Source organism: Lygodium microphyllum, chromosome 29 (genome assembly GCF_053477565.2).
Source record: "Lygodium microphyllum isolate KBCC chromosome 29, Lygodium_microphyllum_v1.1.10, whole genome shotgun sequence".
Taxonomy (NCBI): Eukaryota; Viridiplantae; Streptophyta; class Polypodiopsida; order Schizaeales; family Lygodiaceae; genus Lygodium; species Lygodium microphyllum.
The window spans coordinates 30,749,158-30,752,442 of NC_141163.1; positions in this window are offsets into that span (position 1 = coordinate 30,749,158).

A 3,285-nucleotide genomic window follows, 5' to 3' on the forward strand; every position below is an offset into this window, starting at 1 on the left:
ACAAACAACTAGGTCGTGTCTCATTATCAATAGCAATATCCGAACTAGAACCACATTTGAAGAAGAGATCCTCTTCATAAGAAAAATTTGCTAAGGAATCCGCAAACTGATTCCAAGATTGTGGAAGCAGCTAAAGAGATACTCTCTCAAATTCATCAAGTAGGGTCATAGCAGTTCGATGATACATGCGAAGGATAGGATTCCATACTGTATATGTCCCATTTAGTTGATTTACAATTAGCTGGGAATCCCCTTTTACTAACAATCGTCGAATACCACCTTTCTTGGTAATATTTAGTCCCATAATCAAGGCTTTATACTCTGTCGTGTTGTTAGTGAATCCTACCCCGAGATAGATAGCTAATTTTATTGTAACTCTACATTGGGGATCTCAGATAACTACTCCAATACTCCCTTTTTTATTAGGGCCCCGAGATGCTCCATCAAAGTATAACGTGTACATCCACAATGGGTTTACATAGCTAGCCATCAAAAACTCCCCTATTTGTAATAATGATAATCAAAATTCAACATATTTAGAGGATGAACTGACGGCTCCATCCCCCCTTCTTCATTAAACTCAACAGGGATGCTTATCAAGATTTGTAAACAGTGATGGCATAAAAATTTAATCTCCCACACAAAGGTACCGTCTTCTTGCTCAATCATTTTGTATCCTTTGCTCCACCAGATAAACATCCCCTAATGATATCTTTGCTCTAGATATGGGTGCTCCAAATAAGGGATTAACCACCCCATCAACCAATTTAAGCTCTCCCCCAGGTCTCAAATCAACCCCAGCATGGACTTGCAATGCATTTACCATGTTAGCATGCTCAAAAATAATAAGGTTTAATCTTATTAAGATTAACCTTAGTTTTAAATTCCACTCCCTGTAGATCAACCAATAAAGTTGTGGACTTATTTTTACCGATCCTAAATATCTTGTAAGGGCCATCCCACCTAGGTTCCAAGTTCTTTGGAAACGGTTCCCTACGCGCATTGTAATACAAAACTAACTGTCCTTTTTTAAAGGTATACTTCTTTGCTTTTAGATCATGCATCTGCTTCATCCGATGTTTAGCTACCTCCTAGTGCAACAAACTCTACAATTTAAGCTCATCCAAGTGGGCTATAGTCGTAAACCGCTCGAATAGGGCATCTTCCTCACCCAAAGAATGATTGAATGCGAATCTTATGGTCGGCAACTCAATTTCCAAGGGCAAGACACACTCCTCCCCACAAACTAATTTGAATGGGGTATGTCCAATGGCTCGTTTAAATGTTGTGTTATATGCCTACACCGCTACATATAATTTTGTATCCAAGACCCATTTCTTTTTAGAGATTATTTTGAATAGGATACCCACAAGCTGCTTATTGGTACTTTCAACTTGTCCATTTGCCTGTGGATTACAGGGAGTTATCTTATTATGCTTAATTTTCCAAGTTTCAATCAGACTTTTAATCACCTTGTTCAAAAAATGGGTTATACGGTTCGATATTATTTTCCTTGGCAGACTGAAATGGCAGATAAACTGCTCAAGTAGGAAACTGGTAGTCTCTTTTGCATTGTCGTGCCTTATCGCCTATGCTTCTGACCACTTTATAAAGTAATCTACTATAATGTATCTCTTCTGAATGTAGACGATGGGGTAATGGGACCCACAAAGTCAATGTCCCACTTCTCAAATGGAAGGATAGCCATAATAGGCGTAACTGGACGCTTCCTATTCTCTCTACTGTCATGTCTTTGACATGTATTGCATCTCTTAACATACTCAAATGAATCTTGGAAGATGGATGGCCACCAATATCTAGCTCTTAAAGCCTTTTGTGCTATCAACCGCCCAGCAAAGTGCGCTCCACAAGCGGAGTCATGGCACTCCTCCATGGTAAATGGAACCTCGTCAGGCATCACACATCAACGATAGATATTATCAACTCCCTATCGATATAGTATTCCTGTGATCAAGGAAAATTTCAATGCCTGCTGTTTAATTTTCCTCTTCTCGATTTGGATAAAGTAGCTCCAGCTCTCCCATAGATAAATAGTGTGTTATGGCAGTATACTAGGAGGGAATAGACACCATATCAATCTTAAACAATGTTTCCATGTCACTTCCTTTAGCCACGACCTCTTTTGGCTCTCTGAAATCCACAAGACATTCTACAACACCCTGTAGCTTTGGTGGCTTGCTTTTGATCTCATAATCAAACTCCTGCAAAGTGATTAACCACTTTGCTAAACGATCCGGCGGGGCTGTAACTTGTTCAGTAACAATCAAAGCGCTTCCGTCTTCGTATAGAAAACCACCTTCTTATAGAGAATGTAGTGCCTGAACTTTTTGGTCACAAATACCATCGCAAGGCATAACTTCTCCATATAGGTATAGTTAATTTTCAATATGCCCAACTTCCAACTAGCAAAGGCTATTGGATGGTACAACTTTTCCTCCCAAATTTGGGATAAGTAGCAACTGATACTATACATGGTGGCTACTGAAAATATATAGAATATCTCGCCCCTTTAAGGTGCTTTTAAAATAGGTGCTTTAGCGAGCTCAGGCTTCACATCGTCAAAAGACACTTTGCTAGCATCACTCCATGTAAATTGATAGTTGAAGGACAATAGGTTCGTCAGTGGCAACACTCTTTCTACCAAGGCATTGATAAACCTCCGATAATACCTTACCAATGACAGAAAGCTATGTACTTCCTTTGGAGTACGTGGCAGACCCATGGCAACTATGGACTTGATCTTTTCAGAGTCAGTCGCGATCCCTATTGAACTGACCACGTGGCCTAACAATAGCCCATAAAGAACTCCAAAGACGCACTTCTGTGGGTTGAGAGCTATGCAAAATTGTCTACAACGCTCAAAACACTTCCGCAAAATTATCAAAACACCATTCAGTATGCTGAACAGGGAAGATCAAACCCACTTTTCGCAACTTTTGTAGCTCCTCAAACAGCTCGTCCCTTAATTCAAAAGACATGCGCCTTACTTTCTGATGTACTGGATGGGTACCTTCCTTTACAAGAATAGTATGCACAGCCAGAGTGGGGGGAATGTCCCTAAGTTTGTCATAGCTCCAAGCGAAAATGCCATGGAACTCCTGAATCAGGGATACATAGTCCTCTCTCTCTTCCAAACTAAGCATGGAACCTAATTTAATTGGCCGTGAATGATTAGGCGTACCAAGGTCCAACTCAATAACGTCTGCATCTCTTATTCGATCTTGAGGCTCTATCGGCTCATTCAACGTTATCTTATAAATGTCC